A 21,431-nucleotide genomic window follows, 5' to 3' on the forward strand; every position below is an offset into this window, starting at 1 on the left:
AACGAAGCTCAAACAATGCTCTGTGAGCTATGTGATTTTACGACATCTCACCTCGCGTTGACTTATGTTGTATCTACAGGAGGGCTACATTTTTGCAATGAGCTCCACTCTCTTTTCTTCTTTCTAAATAATTTAGCAGTGTTTGTAATGGAGGAAAATCATTATTGGTAATGAACCTTGAACGACTGAATACTAAGTGGCTTCTGCAGAACCTTAGAAATGTAACTCTTGAGCTTCAAGCGCAGTGAATTTAGGTCATCAGGCCGTAGTACTGTTTACATAAAGTTGTTCATTTGCATAAAGTCAAACCTTTCTTTGTCGATTCACTAGACACAGCAAACACAAGTCAGCAGAAATTGCAACGCATTAAAAACGAATGACTTCCAATCATTTGGACACTGTAAATCACTGAAGGCAAACGACCATCACTTGTTGTTCTGCTACTTGTGAAAAGGAAGTAAGACATTACAGACTTGTGTCTCGCTCTTCTAACTCAAGTGTGTAAGACCTTGGCTTTGAACCTTCCCATAATGAAACTTGAGTCCTTCTGTCAGATCTGGAGGTGTTTTTCTTAACACCTCTAAAGCATCTGCGTGCCCCGGTGTTCCCCTGCGCTTGTGTGAGCGACATATCAGATGTACCCCATGTCTTTGTGAGGAACGGCTCAAGAGCAGACAGGAATGGAACGATGACAGGTAAATGAGGGGAACGGTTTGTGTACACTTCTTACTTGAGCCCCCCGCCTCCATTAGCAAGCGTTGTTCCCAAAGTGAACCGGCAATTTGTCGCTGCCGTTTGGGACGATGAAAGCTGAGGATTAAAGAAACTGGAGACGGTTCCTTTCCAGTGCTCTTTGTCCTTGAGTGAAGCGTGATTATTTGTGCCATTTCCGTCACTCTGAGACCATATGTGTCTGTCTGACCTATGTGTTTGTGTTGAATTTTTTTTTTTTTTTTTTTTTTTTGGAAAGAAATTAAAAGACAGTAAAGACTGTTATAATGTTACAGAAGATTTATATTTCGAATAAATGCAGTTCTTTTGAACTTTCTTTTCATTAAAGAAAGAAAAGTTTCCACAAAAGTATTCAGGCAGTTGTTTTCAAAATTGGCAAGAAAAAATTATATATTTGAAACATAAAATCAGCAGATTAGATTAGCTACTAAAAATTCAGATTTGCCATGATGGGGCTAAATAAATCTTCAAAATATATTAAAATAAAAATACTAATATATAAAAAACCACATCTTAATATATAAATATATATATTTGATATTAAAAATAATTAATTATAGTAATATTTTATGTGTATTACAATGTTACTGTTTCACTGTATTTTTAATTGAATAAATAAAGCCTTGGTGAGCAGAATAGACTTAAATCACTAGGAAAATCAACTCCAGACATTTTAAACATTATTATATGTATATTTAAGTAGAAGACTTAAAGATATCCTGTCACCCATATCAGTGATGTTTTGGATACTTTAGTCTGAAACCGTCTCATAGTTGCCCACATAAAATACCTTTTACTTACCGCTTACAGATTTTCAGACTTGAACAAGATACTATTTTTTTTACAGTTAGCTTGCTCTGTAAAGCAGAAACTCCCGCTAGCTTCGCCTTCAAATTGAAGGTCAGTCTAATAATGCGAGGATGACATTTCAGCCTCTCTCCTACAGTATGTGAATTACTATCCTGCTGAGATCAGCTGTGATGAAGGAAGTGAAATCACTCGTCTTTGTGCGAGGATGTCGGTCTGTGTGTGTGTGTGAATGAGTGACAATGTGTGGCGCCCACCAGTCTTTGCGGGAACAATGTCTGATTCTGTCAGTCTGTTGTTTTTACATACTCCTCACGCTGTTTTACATGTCTTAGCCTCGACTAAAAGGACCCATTTGCATCAGACCCACAGCGCTGAGCCTGTGCTGCAGAAACCTGGTCAGTGAGAGATGGATGAGCAGGCATGCACCCCTTTGAGGTGAAGAGGAAAGACGGATGGTGGTGGTGCTGGTGTTGATAGGAGGAGAGGACGATGGAGGCGCCTCTGCGGTGTTGATGTATTCTCCTCTAGGGCTCTGATCGTTTCCTTTCTGCTGCTGACTCAGTGCTGTCTAGGCCCCCACCTTCTCCTACGGCCACAACCTGGTCCGTTTGTGTGTTAGGCTTCTCCTATAGTCTAAGAATCATCAAAGACATTTAACTCACCACGACTTACACATAGAGTCATTTAACGAAAAAAAGAAGTAGGTGGAGATGTGCTAAATTATACATTTTTATCACGGTGCTTGCATAAAAATAATGGCTGTTGTATAGAGAAGTCTCTTATGTTTGTACTTACTGTAATCATATGTGTGTGTGGAAAGAGCCATACAAATATGCTTCTTGCCAGTTTATCTTAGGACATTGCAACCTCTAGTTGCCTTTACAGTGCTTAAGATGGCTGGTTGCAAATTTTCAGCAAGGCACGTTACATTGGACCATTTGCAAGCTAATGTCTGGCAGCTGGCTTTGTGTGTGTGGGTGGGTAAAGGTGTGTGTTTGTGCCGTGACCAGCGAAAGCTTCGCACAGCTTTTCTCAGCTGTATAAAGGTCATCTCTCCAATGCAAAAATGTCAGCTTTCTCTTTTTGGAAGCTTTTAGCAACTAAATTGCATTGTGCAGTATAACCTCATAGTGCTGAAAACAATCGCATGTTAATGCTTTTCTCGCATCCTGCCGCCTTATTTGACCCACAGCGGAGATAAATGAGAATTTTCTCATCTTTAAACAAGTCCACAGAGTGATATGTTCATCAGACGTGAGGAACTTACAAAAGGCCTCAACGTTTCAATTAATGCTTCTTCCTTAGGCAAACATCACTATTGCTATTTAAACATGGTTCCGCATCATTTGAGCTACAGATGTAAATGACACCTTAAGTCCTATCTAGGGATCAGAATAGAGAGCAACCTGTAAAATTCCGGAGGTAAAAATGGTATTAATTTTCTTCATTGAGAAACTGACTTTAGCGATGCTGTTTATTTTTTTAAAGGCAGATATAAAATGAGCTCTTTATTAATTCATGGTATGTTTCTGTTGAAGCCAATAATTAGTGTTATTTTTGCTTAAAAAAATTTACAGCCAAAAATTGGCAAACAACTCTCGAAGAAAGATGTCTTCAGCGACCTCATTCCCTTGAACCACTTTAAATGATGTAAGCAATCTTTTTTTTTGTGTGTAAACTACCATTCAAAAATTTAACCGTAATATTGTGACAATGCAATTTAAACTATTTTCTGTTTCAGTATTTTCTATTTTAAAATGTAACTTATTTTAGTGATGCAACGCTCTAAGCTCATTTTAATGTGCAGATTTGGTGCTCAAGATACATTTATCATTGTTGAAAATGATACTTTCAGGATTGTTTGATTTGTTTGAATTTCAAATAAACAGGAATAATGTGCAAAAGAAATATTTTATAACTTTATAAATCTCTTTACTGTAACTTTTGATGTATCGTGTCCTTACTGAATAAAAGTAGCAATTTCAATAAAATTAACAAATTAAAAAAAACACATGGTGAGCCCAGACATTTGAATGGGCTTTACATGGAATGATTTGAATGGTTTTAATAGTGTATTTCACAGAGGATTCAGAGTTTTACAGTCCCAGGTCTCCATTCTTGACTTGTGTAAAGAAGCACACATGAACAGAAAAACTGGAGGGAATTCCACTTAACCTCTGCAGGATTAGTCCTCATGCCTGCTTTAGCAAGGCTAAGAGGGAAATGTCTCAACACACCCAGTCAATATGGGCTCCCCACAGCCTACCGAGATCAACTCAAGCCCGACTTTAGACATCAAGCTGGTCTCAACTTGCCAAAAAGCGTTGATATGCCAGTAGCGGAGAGTGATTCCCTGCTAAACCTGCTGTTACCATTCAAGTCAGGGTTTAAGAATTAGGTTCAGATTGAATCTGTGTGCTCGTGTTTGTACGCCTGCCATTCCCTACCATAGCATTTGACCCCTGGAGGCATGTGGGTCGAACTGCGGAGACGACCGCGTCTCCGCAGTGTTGACTCAAGACGGTCGTTGACATTCCCCTGCCGTGTTTGGCTTGGGTTTCGTCAGTTCTCCTTTCAAACATATGCCAGCAACTGCTAAAACACACACTTGCGCAGGACCCCAACAGGTGAGGCCCCATTAAGCCAGTCAAGACAGTTGGAAGAGACTTTGCGCGTGTGTACAAATACTCTCCAAGCCCCTCGGCTCATAATGCTGTCATTCACATTTAGATAGCGTGCATTCTGTGCTCCATAACAATGTTTAGTCTTGGCCGTCTGATCTCCTTCCCCGTGTGCCGTTTCTCCCTGCTGTTGTGGATGGATGAGGCTCGTTGTTTGTAGTTAATGTTTATTTCAGGTGTTGTGGCACTGATGTGATGGGGCTTTATGGATTCGCAGTGCCCGAGGAGGGGGCAACCAGAACAGCTGCGCTTGTGTATTCATTCATATCTATCTCATCATCGCCCTCCCAATCACAACCCTCCGAACCATTAATCAGACCCCAGTCAAGCCGCCACGAGCGGAGTGCCTCTCCCTCTCACTTTTAACAACGTGGATGTCTGCCCAGAGACGCCATGTTGTGAAATTTCACGCCTGTAGTGTCACTCTCGAGAAAAGAGGGTGGCGGAGGAGTGGTATACGAGAAAACAAAAGTGACGTGTCATTGTAGGCGAGAATTTAATCAGCTAAAACACGGCTGAAGCTCGGAAGACAGATTTTTTTTTTTTTTAGGAGGAGACCAGGTGCATGTACACCTGCAAAAGTGTGTGCGTGTGTGTGCTTCCACCTCTCTTAATTGGAGTGCGCTATCCTCGCTAATGAATATTCTCTCCCCACCTCGATGTGGGTGGGAGAAGAGAGGCTCATCTGGGAATTAGCACAATCCCGGTGTGCCCCCCAGAGAGTTGGAGCCGCTTTCAGTCCTTCAAGCGCTCACTCGATCCTTCTTGACCACATTATCGCAATAGAGCCTGCTAGCAATTTGAAATTGTCGCGTGTGAAAGCGCTAACGCTCGTTCCCGGGGAGTCTGAAACGCGCTTTCTGCGAGCTGTCATAATAAAGCGCTGCAGTACGGTATGCAAGCAAGGTTTAGTGATGAGGCCAAGGGGAATTCCTTACTTTCCCTCGTATGGTGACAAACCACATGAAAGCCTCATGAAAAATTCTCCGCTGTTCGTTTGACTTCCTGTCTTTGGGGTACGGCGTGGGGATTTTGGGATGGAGGTTGTGCTGTGCGCATGAACTAGTCGCTACAGGAGCGATTGCATCAACACCGCGGTAATAGGGCTTAAAGAAGAGTGCACAAATGTGCAGGGTGGTCCACCTAATCCTTACCTTCCCCACTGTCTTTTACCTGACCCTGAAATGCCTTGTTAGAACATGTCAGTTATACTGGTTGGTGTGTGTGTGTGTGTTTGTTTTTGCGACCTCGTACACACCTCAAGGTTTTGGAAGTGACAACTGCTTTTATGCGTAGGAGTGAATTTATTATCATTACATTATTTTTGTGTATCTGTTTATGTATGTATCAAGGTTGTGCACCGTTCAGAATTTATTTCAGAATGCTTTTTCGATTTCTGAATTTGAATTTGAATTGAATTCAAAGGAACAGACAAGATACAGCAATACTGAGTCGATCAAATTATAATTAAAATGAATTGAAATGGAGTACCGTTCAAAAGTTCAAGGCCAGAAAGTTTGTTTATTAAGCTGATCAAAAAAGTGACAGAAAAGACATTTCTGATGTGTTGTATAACAACATATAACTTTATATGCTATTCTTTTTTTACTTTGTAATTGTTAATGAATAAATGCATCTTTTAGTGAGCAGGAGGCTTTCTGTAGATCCTTATAAAGGACTAACCTCAACTACAGTATAAATGCCTCAAGCGTAATTTTTAGCTGGAAAAAGAAAGGTTTGTCAAGAAAAACCTTAAATGATGAACATACTTTGAACAAAATTTGGAACACATAAGGTTTAGTTGTGACTGGAGCTACTTTGTGTGTATGCTATGTTGCAGAAGCAAGTTTCCATAATGTGTTCAAAGTTAGAAGACCTAGACCTAGTCACTTTATAAAATTTATACAGTGACACTGTGATGCAATGGTAAGAAATATAAAGTTGAAATTACATGAAAAGTGAGAAACCGAGATATAAAATCAAATTTACACTTGTAAAACAGTGTAAACAGTGTTTTTGGTTCCTTTAAAATATGTGCCCTTTTTCATCGCTAATGTGGAGATCACAGTTCTGGCTTCATTGCGCCTGAACTGTCATTGCCACTCTCACTTTTGACACTTCCTGTCTGCGAGTTGAGCCTTTAGCCTCTGTGTTTAGTAAATGTCTTTGTCCCTTTATTCACCCAGGGTTTCCCTGGAGAACTTAAATGTGAACCAAAAGTAGAGAAACAGTTAATGTTTGTGTGTTCTGCGTGTGTCGCAGTCATAGGAGAGATCAAAGCTTCATGGTTTACAGTGCTGTCATGGTGCCAAACACATTTTCATATGCGGCTCCCTGGTGTGCTCAGGGTTTAACAAACGAAAGTTCAGTCTGTTCTCTAATAAGTCTGATATGTTGAGATATACTGTTTGAAAGTTTGGCAATGGGGAGCGTTGTGCTATAATGCTAACTCGTCTAGCATAAAATTCCAAACCAGTGCCACTGCGGTGTTTTAGATAACATCGCTGCATCTTTTGACTTTGTGTTTAGGAGTCCATCTGCTTGTTGTGTAAGACTGTAGCCAGACACAGCAGTTTGCCACAGCCTCATGGTGCTCTTTCTTGGTCTCCTGCTGTAGAGGCCTCTGACAAGAAAACAAAACCAAACAAACAATAAGGACAAAGATGGTGGTCCAGTAATCCTGCTTTGGCTATTTTGGAGGGATTTTTGGAGCAGTTCCCTCTCCGCTTTCCTCTTTTTATGTCCTAGATTATAAATCACCTTTTGAATCATGGCATTAACCCCGAGGATGATTCATTTGAGATTTGGGTTGGTCTTTAAACAAGTTTTTCTGATTTCTGCCAAGTAAACAGCTGCCAAGTTCTTTGGATGACTATTAAAATTTTGCACAGCTATTTGTCTATGTCAAGGGTGAGTGATATGACCACAGTTTTGTTAACACAGTGCTATTATAGACATATAACTGAGTATGTGTCTATAATATTTTTTTTTCTGGGGGTTTATTAAGAAAATAGCTTTTTAATTATCCAGTGAATTAAATATTTAATGAAGGAGAAGTACTTAAATTTGTTTTCGTTTTATTTGTCATCTAAAGGGCCATTCACATCAATGACAACGTCTACATCAGTAATTAATAAAGTTTTATAGGGATTATTGTATGCACAGGGAAGTCTATTCCACACCTATATAATAAATTGCATTACATGCTAAATTACATAGGCGTGGTATAGACTTATATATATATATATATATATATATATATATATATATATATATATATATATATATATATATATACATACACACACACACACACACACATAAAACACACACATAAAATAAAAAACAATGAACAAAACCGAATAGAACAGAATCATTATTGATTCTGAAATATACCAGTTATTATTCTGTTCTGTTCTATCTATATATATATATAGAGAGAGAGAGAGAGTTCTTAGCTGGTTCTCTTTTCAGCTTTTGTCACCAATTTCTTATACATCAAAATGGCTATTCATCCTTGTGGTGTTAAGTGTTTTTGCTCATAGCCCGAGATTTTCTGTTTCTGTGCTTCGCAAGTTTGGCATTTTATTTTTACGCTCTTAAACTGTGGTTGTACTGTGCTCCTCATTAGTTTTTTGGGGTGTTATGCGGTGCTTAACAAGCTATTTGTTTATGTAGCTTCAGCAGGTGTGTCTCTGGGTTCACAAGCCGCCATGGCAAGATTGGTTTGTGTGACTGTAATTACTAATTTAGGGAAAGTGCGGCGAAAACAAACAGCAACGGAGGAAGAAAATGCTGCTTGATTGAGGGGTAGAGAGGGAGGACGGGCTCTCTCCAGCTGCCTCCAGCTCCAGTTCTGCACAGGTAATTCCTTTCAAAGCCATCGAATCAGCTCAGACGATCGAATTTCAATGCGCCTGGAAACAACGCACTCAGCTGATTGTTGAGCTCCCGCTCTCTTAAAATGACATCTGCCCCAAGGGTGACGTCATGCCTGTTTTTCTTAAGCCATATTTTAGATTTAAGAGGGCTCTCTCTCTCAATGCACAGCAGTAATCGTGTTTTTAATGTTCACTTCACCTTCTCAGCTCAAACCAATTCCGCATTTTGACTGACGGACATCATCACTCATATCAGCCGGCTTTCCACGGTTCTCCTGAAATGTGTTTAGATTTTGCATTAGCAGAGCTGTTGACACTAACCCTTTGAGTTTGCCAGCACTTGTGTGCATGTGCACACCCTGCATCCATTTGTGAGGTCCTTTTATCATTTTAAGACCAACATCTTAACCGCATGTGCTTACGCGTTTCACAGAGTGTCCTGGATTATACGTGGAAGATGACTGATTTTATCACCCCTTCTGCATCCTTTATTAGAATGCAAAGCGTCTGCCAAATTTTACACCTCTCTGAGGCTAGAAGCTCCCTCATGTTTATGCAGCAGCGGTCAGGAGCGATAAAGCTTTTCAGCGGTACCGGCTCTAACGCTTCAGAGACTAAATTTGTACCACATCTTTAAACACGACCTACGATCCATGGTCAGTCAAACATATAAAAACCATCAAAAACAGCATGGAGCTAAGCTTTGGAAGTGTGTGTGTGTGTGTGTTTTTGATTGTCATGCATTTTGTTGTCACTATCCTGTGACGTAAAGTGTGCATTTTTCAAACTAAATCCCATTTATTAATACTGAATATATTTACCGTGAGCCCAAATGATCAAATTGTTGCCTTGTTTGTTAAATGGTTCCTTTTTTTTTTTTTTCAAAAGTGGCCATGATTTACTATTCTCTAGTATGACTTGTTTAGGAAACTGTGTTTTCAACTACATCTTTATAGAGGAACTTGATACCTAGTTTGCAATCGCAGATACCCTCCACTGTCGTGTGAAACAGTGCTAGCTCATTAGCACACACTCACCTATTGTGCCGTTTCCTCTGAGGATCAGAAGCGTGCAGGAGGATATTACTGATGAGGTGTCAGCGAGCAATCTCACTTTCAAGCCCTCTAACATCCCCATCACACTTAACTTCCTCATAAGCTTTCTAAGTTCTGTAACACCTCTGAAATCTCTGAATGCTTAGTCAACTTATTGCTTGATGCTTATTTCGTTATGTTTATATTGTTAATTGGTAGCTGTTTCTTTTATAAGGAGAGAGTTCAACCAAAAATTTTAAATGGTTAAGTAAATAATGACCATATGTTCAAAAGCTGAATCGTATTTTTCAGCAAAACACTATTAAAGGTGTTTTGAAGTAATGTTGTGGAATCAGTGCAATCTAATATGTCACTGGGCCCGTTTAATTTATTGGACCAACAGCAACAACAACAATAATACCAAAAAAATAAAAATTTCCATGAAAGCAACATGCATCAAGAAAAACGTTTATTTTAAATATTATAGCGTCGTTGTCTGGTGGAATCTTTGCAATTCCAAAATCTATATTTTTCAGGAAATAAAAATGCCTTACTTTTGGAGTTATTAAATTTTTTTTTGTTAAAGTTGGTATTATACTTTTTTATCATATACTGTTGTATGCCAATATTTCCCTAAAATCATGTTTTATCAGAGATACAAGATTTTTGACTTGGGAGCAGAGAGATATGAGATTATGCTGTCATTGATAAAAATATAGTATGGACAGAGACGTCGCTGCTGCCAGCAGTGTTCATCAAAGTCTGCGGTCATGTTGAGCTTTTTGACAAGAGACAAGGCTTTACGAGCTATTCAAAGCTGATTGTGGTTACATAGATCTTCCTAAACTCCATTTTAAACGTTAGAGCTGATGCAATACCAAAATAAAATGATATACTGACTAGGCTGTCTAATAGGCGGAAAAGAATCTGCACTCAAAAAAGTTGGCAGTTGCATTGAGCCTTTTGACAAGAGAAAAGGCTTGAATAGTTAACCAAAGGTAATGTCTGTGGTTGCATACATCTTTCTAAACTCTATTGTTTAAGAGCTATAAGTGATGCAGTACAAAAAACAATGAGCTGGTTAGGCTGTCTAATAGGCAGAAATTAGCCTAATCTGCTCGCAAACTTACCTTTGTGGCTCATGGGCTCAATTATAGCTATCGATTTTTAACAAAACAGGCCTACTCAAATGTATCTAACCTAACTGTTGGAGGATGTGCTGCTTGACGAGGATTCGTTGTGACTCTCAATCTTGAGGAGACATATGCCGTGAAGCTGCAGTTGAAGTGTCCAGCGGAATTAAGAGATTTGCTAAGAGATTTGAGAAGCTATTTTTAACACTTTAGATTGATTTTTAATAATTAGTATAAAAAAACAACAACAACAAAAAAAAAAGACCACGTGGGGACTGACCAGTAGCATCGATTTTTGAAAAAATATGAAATTTAAATTTGGAATTTTGGAGCAACAATATAGATACACTATGCATCTCAGAACTGCCATGCTCCACACAGAGATCTGATCTCACCATCATCATTATCCAGTCTCATGTATGTAGTCTTATTTTATTTACGGCGAATAAATAATGACATACTTTTTCTCTTTGTGAATTTGGGGAATTTCTCTTTTAGCCCAACTAAAGCACCAGACCTAGTCAGACTTAATTGCAATGTCACTTTACAGATCAGACTATCATGATTTGTGTGGAGATGAGAAAGGAAAGCTGACTTTTAGCCGGTCCGTGATAGCAACTGTTGAGGATGTAACACCCACTTAATAATTGAGGGCATAATCAAAAGCTCAACGCTGAAATGTAATTGGATCTCCACTATGAGTGGCAGGCTCATTTATTAGGCCTTCGTGTTTACATACAGAGCTGCATTTTCAGTTCCCTCAGCTATGACGATGAGTCAAACAGGGAGATGATGAGAGCATCTCTAATTGGCATCCAGGGTGGGATTTGATCTTCCGCACACATTGCCCTGCAGTCAGCAGATCAGAAGCTGTTAAAGGGAATTTTGCGGCATGTGTGAGGGGTATTTAAGTAAATGGCTTCCATTTTGAAGACGCACTTTTAAGAACACCCCCAGAAAATGCAGAGGTCACCCTCCGTTTGCTGCCGCGTCTCACTGTACACTTTAATTTGCTCCTAAGGCTTCATCCCCATTGGCTCCTCGTATTCTTAACATTTAGACTGATCCGTATTTGTGCCAGGAGTCTAAGTTCCCACAACATCTGCAGGGCGTTTTTCCTCAAAGATCTTTCGTCTAATTCTTGATGCTTATCTGCCAATTACTTAATGGCATGTTCTAGATCTGTGATCATGCGTTAGTGACCAGTTGTCATAATATGGAAGGAAAGACAAGGATTTTGTGGGGTTAAAAGCTCATTGTCTCAAATGACAAAGAGCAGGATTAGAAGGCAACACTGGTGACTGTTTGAGCTCTTTTACTCAGTGCCAGTAAGTTCAGCTCTCCTGATCCGGGGTCTAATCCCTGTTCTCTAGGGCTAGCGGGCTTGGGGAAGTAGCGAGGCTCCAGCCGTTTCTCCAAAGAGGAAAAAAGCTATGTGTCATCATTAGCTTTTCTCATCCCTCCTCCCTCTGCCATGAAGTTAGTCAGGCCTGGACTGCTCTTTTCCAGGGCAACCACCGTTTCCACATGCATTAGCCTCCGCAGCCGCTGGGCCACGTCCTAATACCTCCATCTTAGGAAAAGCTCTAATCCTCATCTGAAAAGAAGCAGAGGTTGGATTTGCAGATGGGGATGCACACCCTAGTGTGCCTGGAAGCGCATGCGGAGCGGTAAGAACTTCCTAAACTGTAATAGTCATGCCTCAGATTTGCAGCTAGTTTGAAATAGACTCTTAAAAAAAATCTGGCGTAGTAAGAAAGGATGACTAAATTACACATCAGATTTACTTGACCTAACTCTGGACCACCTGAGACTTTTATCAAAGCTGTTTTAACTTTCTACACAACTTGCAAAGAGAGTCACTAAGCGAGGTATTTAGTCAAACTGCATTCAAATAGAATTAATTTGCTTGTCGTAAACAGTAGAACAGGAATCCATGCCTTCTGTGGCTACACATTTACTACTCCATGTCCTAAAAGGGTCTTTGCTTTTTACTGGGTGCTGGTTACATGTCTTAAACCGTCAGGCTAGAAATGTGCATGACATTCTGATGGCCACTGGCACATTGTCCCTGAGCAACTAGATGTCATCCTTCAGTCAAGAAGATTAGGTATCTTGTGCCAGAAGGAGCAGTTCCAGAGATTCCACCTCACTAGCACCACTTAGGCACCGATTATTTCATCTGCTAATTCTGCCCCATTCATTTATAGGAATAAAAACAGAAATGTTCAATTTCAACTTCAGCTGAGACAACAGTTTGCAGACAGGTACCTTTTGAAATCATTCAAAGTAATCTCAAAGGTTAATCTTTTGGTAAGCCTCCTCTAAAACACAGATGAGCCAATGGCAATCGAGTATCATGTGCACAGGAAGTGGAACTCCAGCATCTTTAGGTTTCAGAGCTATTTTATGGGGTTTATGCTTCAAAAAAAGTGCCTGGTATACTAATAAAACTGATTCCAGGTGTCCTGAGAGGATGGACAATGAAATTTCTTTTATTCTATTTCTCAAACCCAAACAAAATGGAGCACAATGTTCCTAAGCATTCACCCATAATCCTAATGAAGACAAACGCGTCCATTTTCTGGTTGTCATTGTCTCATTATGTAACAATTTCCATCTGCTCAAGCAAAACATTAATGCCATTTTGTGCTTTAGCAAGGTATCTCTGGCTAAAACGTAGCTAACAATGGTGAGTTAGTACATAGTGTTCTTGCGTCTTGTCCAGTCTAGGTCAGATAAACAAAAACAAAGATCTACTTTTTTGCTTTTTCATGTTAAACTGGTTAATCGTAAATTAATTTAATTGTGGTCTGCAATACATGAACAGTGTTGACCTGTGATTTTGTCATTTGTTATCATGACAAACTTAACATAAGACTTCTGCTTGCATTGTGATCTGTGAACCGTTCCAAATAATACCTGCAATATTATTTAATTTAATTAAATCTTTTAGATATTCCTGGCATATTAAGTTCCACTAGAATGGTCCTTCCGTGTTCAAAATGTATCAATGTGATGACAAGGTCCACCATTTTTATTATTGGTTTTAATTAGAGATGGAATTATTTAAACATAGCCAATACAGATAAGCTACATGTTACACAGCTAAACTGAAATGGCCTATAGGAATTTGATTTCAGAGGGATAAATCAAGGTTTTCTTTCCGCTATCAGGACAGCAGCCAAGCAAAATGTCCTGCTTTATCATTTAGAGTCTAGTTTAAACCACTCATTCTTTCTGTGCAAAGCCATTTAGCTTGAGCTAAAGAGCCTACAAGTTGCTCTCATTGCTTTACAATAGGCTAGCCTCATTATCTAACACTTATGCTAAGCTAAATGGAATTGTAAATCTTCGTACCACTGCTCTAAAGTTATGGAGTGCACCTCACTCCAGAATTGAGTTCTGCAATATCTTCAAATGCCCATTTGTAGAATTAAATGCACCTCTTAAAAGCCAAGTCTGTATGTGCTAATCTTGGATTTATTCCGTCCATGTTGACGCACGGTATACAACAAGCCAGGAATGATCAAATGTCATGCCCTTCATAAAAGGTAAATATGAACCCTGATATTGACTAAACATTCATCACAATGATCGTTACGGTCATGCTTGTGTCGGGTCTTAGCCTAGCGTCACTCAAGCTCAATACCAAGCTTTTTTTTTGTGGAGATCTCAAGCTGAGAGCGCACTTTTTGTTTCTGAAAGGAATTACACATTGCCTGGAGTGAGTGAAAGGAGGCTGTTTATGTAACATAGCCATTTGGGAGATAAGAAAGCAAAGCATGTAGGTGGTGTTGCAGTGTACCCTTCTGAGTCAAGCAAAAATGCTTTTCATATTAACCATTTATAGTTTCTCATGTCATATCAGCTTGCATCACCACATCGTGGGAATGACATAACATGGCTGCGTGGCACGCTATATATATTTTAGCAGCCGTTTCTCACTCTAAATCTCTGTCATGAATTGTTACGGAATATTTCCGGTACCCTTTTTTTATGCTACTTCACATAGATGACATGATGATGATCCATGTAAACCGCTCTGAATTTCATCTTCAAGTAGAATGGATTAGGCGTTTAACTCTCATTTTAGACCAGTTTTTCCCCTTTTCCTTATAATGCTTTGTACAGTGAAATATAGTTTTAGAACTGCATACAAACGCATCTTTTATTCTGAGAATTTAAATGACCCGATGAAAGGAAGAGGAACGAAGAGGGGTCATGTGACCTACAAATAATGCATGCAAATCAGAGATGCAATGCAAATAAGAGAGGAAAAAAGCTTCAGAGCTTTGTCTTGCGTACTGGCTCTGGTTTGTCTCATATCAAACGTGCAGTTTTTGTGTTGTGTTGCATACAGTGCAATGGAGAGCAGACGTGTCAGTTTAAATGTAAACTTTCATTGTGATTCCAGTTTTGCCTTCTGCTTTGTTTTTTCCCCTGAAAGTACATTTGCACTGTTAAAAAGCGGAGACAGTTTGACAGAGCTAATGTTATGTCAGTGTTGTTGCAGACAAATCCCTCTCTTATTAATTAAAGACAAGTCTGCTTTCTCCCACTCAGTAACTTTTCACACGGAAACTATGTGTGTTTTTATGTTAGCTCTGTGCTGTTTGTTTGCAGTGTTGATTAAAGGTATTTACGACTTGAATTTTTCACATAAACATCGTAATTTTCTAATTATTCAGATTTCGTTTATTATTTTTGTGGCCTGTTTTATTAAGTTCCCCTAGTGTCACTGTCATTTCTGTCCTGCTCCACATACAGATCTTTATTCTTCCTCTGTATTCAGATCTCAGTCTACACAGGCAAGCAACCAGTTCATTCTTTTTAATGTTTCAAAGCCTTAAGTGCTTTGAAAACAGTTCTGTTCTTTTATTCATAATACCACATAGCCCCTGAATGGATGTGTGTGCTTATTGGAACTGTGTTTTTGAATCTTATGTTAGTTAAAATGTTTAGTATGGTAATGTGGGAAGGGATATTCACTGATTTGGAATTACATTTTTACTATTCTTTAAAGAATAGCATTTATTTGACAGTAAAATGAAATATTGTAAAATATTATGTTTTTAAATTATGCAATTCAATTTAATAATTTAATTGATTCCTGCGGTGACACAGTATTCAGTTTCACGTCCAGAAATAAGATGATTTTGTGGTCAAAATTTCTTTGTCATAATATAGCTTATTTTTGTGGAATCAGTGCTGGATTTTTATTTCAAGATTTTTTGGTTAAAGTACAAAAGAAATGCATTTATTTTGTTTGTAGCATTATCAATGTATTCGCCGTTACTTTTTTGTATTCTTGCTGAATACAAATAATTTTTTTACTGATACTTTTAAATAAAGATATAGTAAGATATAGTAAAGTTTAGTGTAATTACAAGTAATAGTTATGTTTTATTTCTACGTGTTTTGTAATTGTTGTCATTTTGTCTTCTACAGATGATTTTGCCAATATACTTTGTGCTTATTTAAAAACTTCAGTGTCTGCATAATGGCGTTGAAATCCATGAAAATCAAATCTACCATTTAAGTTAAGTAAGCATTAATCGAGTGAATAATGAGAATTAGAGCTTGAGCTAGTTTATCAGTAAGGTGATTTAACTCCGTAATTGGAGCAAATGTTAGTCATGCAAATGCATGAATAGCAGAGCTATTTCAAGCATTTAAGTCTCCATCAAAGAATATTAAATAGAGATAGAAGCGGCGCTTTCACTTTTTCAGTTAAATACAGGCTACATTTTTCGCTGACGTAGCAACATTTCTCCATTAGGTAAGACAGACTGCCAGCTTACTGCGGGAAGGTGCGGTGCTGATAGATTCCTTAAGGAAATCATGTTTTCATGATGTTTAAAATACATTAAAGATCTATTATTATGGAACTGTGGTTTTTTATTAACGTTTAATTACACATTGCACTTCAGTTATAGTATGGCGTCTTAGAGCTCTCGCAGTAAGATTCTGAATTAGAAATGGAGAAACTTGTTAGAGCAAGAAACAGCGCGAGGGAAGAGAAATTATGTTTCATCACAGCACAGAAAGATTTCCAGCACAGCAGACCGTAATCAGACTAAAGACAGCATGGCATTGTAATTTGTAGCAGACAGGAAGGAGTAACCTGATTGCGGATAATAGAGACAGAGAGAGAGGAGAGATCGGGGTCGTCGCTGACTCAACTGTGAGTGGGCTTTTGCGCTGCTGTCCTACGTCTCTGCTGCACAGACACTATTTTACAGTCGCTCCAGATGGTCGGGTCTTTGTGTGCGTTAGCCACAACTGCACTTCCTATAAAACTCCCCGAAAAGCAGATGCTCTGCTTAAATGAGACTTCTGACATTAAAAACAGTTTGCCCTTTCCTAAGAGGCCTTTCTCCTCCAGCTGTTTAGGGGCTATTTCTCTCTTTAATTGGGATGGGAGAGATCATAGATTACATTAGCGCAGTAGCATCAGTCGTCTCCCTTGGCGTGTCGTCCGAGCAGAGAACGTATAAACAGGCTCCTGCTGTATCAGTCTTCATTAAAACAGTATGCTGTTCTGCTAACTGATAGTATATTTGGTTTGTTGACTTGTATTGTGTGTGTAGGTGTAGCCATACCGGTGTATTCGTGGTTTATCTGTATTTGAGGGAATGGAATCCAGAGCATGAAAGATTGTTTTAGACTTTTTTTATTTTTTTAGTTTCAAAATGTAAATGGGAATTCTGAAGCTTTAGAAGTCAGGGCAGACAGCAAAGTCCTTCCTCAAACCTCTTTCATCTGCTTTTTTTGAAATAGTGATTGAAGTTCCCAATAAGCCATATCCTGTTTTGACTAGCACTTGCATAAGTTGATAGTGAATATTCCCTATTTACCTTACTTGACTTTTAATTTTTATCCCACTGCGATTCACTCTTATGGTTAGTTGCTGACTGTAGTAAATATGCTATTTTATTTATTAATATTTTATAATTGTTTTATTTTATATCAAACCATTATTACCAATTGCAATACTATTTTGTTGTTACTGACTTTTTTTTTTCATCCCACTGTAATTACCAAGTTTTACTTTTATTTTCACCAATGTGTATTGCACATCTGGAGTCCCTGTTAAAATATTCTCCTAACTCAATTTGTGTAATTGTATTTAGGTTAAGTTGGGCGGATTTAGAAAACACTGTTTGCGTTTTGTAAGGTGTCTCGTACCCTAGCGACTGCAAACCAGAGCATGAAATATTGTTTTAGTCTTCTGGAAAGTTTTTTTAAAACTTTCATTTCATGTAACCTATTTTTCACCCAAAATGGATGCTAACTGCAAAATGAGACGCAGAGAACGCAAAGATTGAAAGATATCCAGTCTCCCCCTCCTTGATTTTCTTGGAGATCTCAGTGCTAGCTGTCTAGACTGTTTGATGGTAACATATCCTTGCCGTCTGGCCAGCAGTGACATATCATATATTTGCAGGAGACAATCCCCTTATTTATATATGAGTTAAATATGCCTCAGGGATCCGATCGGAGATTGCATATCTGCAACCTGACTGCTTGCCAAGATTGACAGAGGCCTGTTACTCGATTCAAACTTGATTAAGTCCAATTGAAGAATGAATGGGTTCCACTCAGGACGGGGATGGAAAGGAAAGAGCGACGATGGCGACATTACATTTCCTTGAAACAGGCCCTGGAAGCAGAGAAAAACCTGGCTGCTGGGAGAGGCACTCGGGGGAACATTTGTCCAGTAGAGTACTAGACTGTGCCTTTTATTCCCGTCTGGATGAAATAGTGAGGTGACATTTGATCCAGTCACTCAGGGCTCGACTTAAACTGCTCCCCTTTCACACTGCCCGTCACATCTGCGTATGCCCCCATCTGAATAAAGAGCTCGCATAACTGCGGGAGCGCAGGTGACCGCAGGGGGGTCCTTGAATTTGGAGGGCGATCCATTTCAGTTAAGCGCGAAGGGCTTGGGGAGGTTAATCCAAGACTAGCAGCGGCCTGCTCGGGTTTCCAGGCCAGTGCATGTGGAGCGTTGTGCGCTTTGTCATTTATGCGATATTGCAGTCTTTTTTTTTTTTTTTTTCCTGCTTTTTTAACCTTTCTTTATTTAACCAAAACCTCAAAACATCCTGAACCTCTGAGATCCATGCAGTTAGCTGTAACCACAGATCTAATCGAGGGCACGTTTTAATGGGTTGTGCTTTACAGAGACATCAAACTAAAGGGAAGGCCAATGCTTTAAAAGCCAGGGCAGACCACAGTCCTTCCTCAGACCTCTTTACCCTTTTTCTTTTTTTAATTAATGAAGGAAGTGCATTATAATCCAAATGCCACGATGCCTAGCTTGGTTAGTTGATTTAATTGAATAGATCCTCATCTTTTTAAACTATTACAAACCATTTTTTTTTTACTAATTCTGTATTTTTTCCCATTTTATTTTTTATTTTTTTATGTAATTAGTTTCATTTAATTTTAATTTTAGATTTTGTCTGTAATTTATTTTAACTTTAGTTATATTATTAAAGTTGAAATAAATTAAAGACACAAAATATAAAATAATAATAAAAATAAAATAAAACAAATACAATATAATACCCTGGTTTCACAGACAAATCTTAGACTTAAAACATCTTAGTGCCTTTGTTTTATCTTAAGATGGACACCAGTAATGCCTTTTTCTAAGGCAAAGTTTCTAATTGAACTATGGCCTAATCCTGGTTTAAGGCTATGCCCTGTCTATGAAACCAGGCCGTTATATAATAATAATAAAAATAAAATAATAATAATTATTTTTTTAAATTCAGGCATCCACATGCATGCCGTCCTGAAAGATGTATTTGATCGGACGATCATATTGAACAACAATACCTTTGGGGTTTTCCTGTCATCTTGACAAGAACCTTAGCAGAGCCCAGACAGATTTCCTCCTTCAGGTCTGGCACTGACTGATAGGACTTCACTTGAAAGTGTGTCAGGAGATTTGAGAAAGAGAGGCACTCTGGGAGTTCAATACACAGTCTGATGTATCCACCTCAAGTACAAACAGGGTGTGCCGCCTTCTCCAGAGCTTTAGATATCTGTAAACTGTTTCATGTTGAATTCCTTGCTGTGTGTGGCATGCCCACATTACAGGAAGACAGAAATTGAGATGAAAGCTGAAGTGATGAGCTATAGGCTACGTTTCTGAGTGTCTTAGTTAGAGAAAATGTTTTTGTCTCTTTCTGTTTGTGTGTGGGAGTGAGCCTACACTCACAGTTGAAGTGGAAGAGGGTGAAAAATATGTTTTGTGTCACTTTAGGATTAAATAACGCTCTACAACATATCTCAGATCATCTTTTTTAAAGTGAACAGCGCTCAGTTGTGCACGAAAAAAATGACTATTTTGAAGAGTATTTATCGTCTATAGGTGTAGCGTTGTGGCAGAATTCATCTGAGAGATGCCAATAAAGTATTTTTTTAAACCAAAGTCGTGCTTCATGAACGTTGAGAATGGTGAGAGCTCTGGTGCATCCTCAGTAATTAGGACGTCCATTAATGATCACAAAGTCCCGCTGCTTTGAAGTCCTCTTCTAATCCTACCAGTGTCACATTCTTTTAGTCTGCTCAGGGAGAAATATCATAAAGAGCTTAATCTGATGCCAAATCCCAATTTAGCAGTGGTGCATCTATTATATCAAGCTGCAGGCTCTCGCTGGGCCTTTTAAATTGAAAATCGAGATTGGTGGGACGAGAGCAGCATATCTAGTCTCGGGTTTAAGCGGCTTGCAGTAGCAGCTTACAGTGGGCTAAAACTGCTGTAGCGGTTGTGTGCATACTTGAATTAAAGCAGCATGCAAGATTATATATTACAAAAAATTATTTGACTTAATTTGAGGTGTGAACTGTAATTTGAACTGTATTTATTTAAATTTTTTTAATTGAATTTTATTTTATTTACAGTAGTAAGTTTATTAAGGTACCATTGTTTAGACTTCAACTTTATTCAAATTTGCAGCAAGGCAATGTAATGTCTAGCAATGAGAGAAAGTTCAGAAAGTTACGGTCACATGATCTGCTCCCAGAGGAAGCTGTTTATCAAGATCCAGTCCAACTTGGAGGCCATTTTTCACTCAGCTGCAAGTAAAGCATCTAAAAGTAATGATGACTGAATAAACTATTGAACAGATGGAGACTTTCCATGACATTTTTATCCTGCTTTGAGGGAGAGAGGAAGTTAAAGAGACAGAAAGGGAGAAATGTCAGACATGAGGCAGGTGTAGCCTATAGCTCGGGGTAGTTTGGTCTACCTGCGTTCATGCATACTCTGTTCCTCCTCCCTTTCCAGAAACCCTAATTGCATTGGGCTTTAATCACATATGCATTCAACCCATCTGTTGCTTCACTTTAATTTGCCCTCAGCCTTCTTGAATAAATACATGCAACTTCGCCAAGTGTGGACACAAACAAAGGTGGAGGGTCACCTTAGCGAGCTGGTGACAGGTGCACCGTAGGGTCCTGACGTGTCTGAGCTTGGCGCTTGGCAGGAAGTGACATTAATATTTACGGCCCCTATTGCAAAATCCCCTAATTAATCAACGGGGATCATGGGGCTTTTTTGGCAAATGGAATCTTTCAAAATGCGCTTTATTCACCCGCATCTGGTTAAGGAAAAGAAGATCAAACGAGACAGCAAACAAGCAGGCTGGGGTTCGGAAACAAGGGGCCTGTCTCTGCACGTCTAAACTGATTGGCCACTGACAGAAGAGCCAAGTTGAGTTAAGCGCGTGCTGAAATGAATGCTGTGACATTCAATGCATTTCAAATGGAGTGTCCTTGAGATGCAAGGTCACGGAGGTGTACTGGTTAAAGATCGAGACCATTCTTGTCGGGCGGCCTCAATTCACAATTTTCTTAGGCTGTGATTTTTGTCTGGTAGAAATGTAGGGCAATGGAACGTCTTTTCTTTCTGTCGCCGAATGTTATTACAGAGAATTTATTTGTAGAGCATTTCACACTCTCTAGTAGAGACTGAAGGTGTGTTTCATCAGAAGGAAGCAGCTAGTTTTGACTTGTCCTTAATCTCACTGTTCGCATCTATCTAATGGAACCTGCTGGAAAGTGTTTCTCCTATTTGTGCCATGCTCAGCCAGTGATGGTTTGAAAGAGCTGTTTTTCATAGGATCCTCATTTTCTGTCAGC

The 21,431-nt window shown here is 39.0% G+C and overlaps 1 protein-coding gene across 2 annotated transcripts in view; it reads left to right on the plus strand.

Annotated features, from left to right (window-relative positions):
* macrod2 (mono-ADP ribosylhydrolase 2) overlaps window positions 1–21,431 on the plus strand; it is a 460,723-nt gene that overhangs the window by 93,293 nt on the left and 345,999 nt on the right. The window lies entirely within an intron of this gene.

This window comes from Puntigrus tetrazona, chromosome 13, assembly GCF_018831695.1.
Source record: "Puntigrus tetrazona isolate hp1 chromosome 13, ASM1883169v1, whole genome shotgun sequence".
NCBI classification, from domain to species: domain Eukaryota; kingdom Metazoa; phylum Chordata; class Actinopteri; order Cypriniformes; family Cyprinidae; genus Puntigrus; species Puntigrus tetrazona.